The following is a 735-nucleotide window of genomic DNA, read 5'->3' as shown; positions in this document are numbered from 1 at the left end:
AAAAAAAAAAAAAAAAAAAAACTTAGGATAACGTGCATTTATATTCTATTGGTGTGACCAAAGTCCCACATTAGCTAATTAAGGGAAGGGACATTATTTCCATTAGCATGAAGTCTTTTAGGAAAATTAAAGTAATGTTATGAGAATTTATGCTGAAATTGGATAATATCATATTGTTGTGGAGGACTATTGTCCCTATCAATTGGTATCTGAACCATATCCCAAAATTAGCCATGTCGGTGGAGTCTGTGTGTGTTAATAAAGAAGTCGTTGGCCTCAAATAGCCATAGTAGAGATTCTATGTTAATGCTCTTGGTCTCACCAACAATCCTCCACTCCAACATATATTTGTTGCATGTTTAAAATCATTCAAGCCTCACATGATCAATCTTGCTGTGAAGTGATTCACATCTCAAATGTTCTTACATTAAGATATTCGATCAACAAAGTAATTTAGATCTTACTTTTCTTCGGAATAATTCCTTTCATTTTGAGATTCTTGGATATTTAGATGGAAAAGTCTTATTCGTCAATAAAGGTGTTAGATAAAATTTTCAAGAGTGGCAATCAATTGGAATGAAATTAAATTGATTTGGGGGGATTTTTGCATTTGTAAACTAGGAGTTTGCATACCCCGAGGGTTCTTAGATTCAACTAGCTAGAGTTTATATCGTTTGGTATCCTAATTTTAGGTTTAAGATTGAATATATGTTTCCTTTGCATTTCTTTCCAATT

This window comes from Cucurbita moschata, unplaced genomic scaffold (genome assembly GCF_002738365.1).
Source record: "Cucurbita moschata cultivar Rifu unplaced genomic scaffold, Cmos_1.0 Cmo_Scf00048, whole genome shotgun sequence".
NCBI classification, from domain to species: domain Eukaryota; kingdom Viridiplantae; phylum Streptophyta; class Magnoliopsida; order Cucurbitales; family Cucurbitaceae; genus Cucurbita; species Cucurbita moschata.
Note: the sequence above shows the minus strand (reverse complement) of the source record.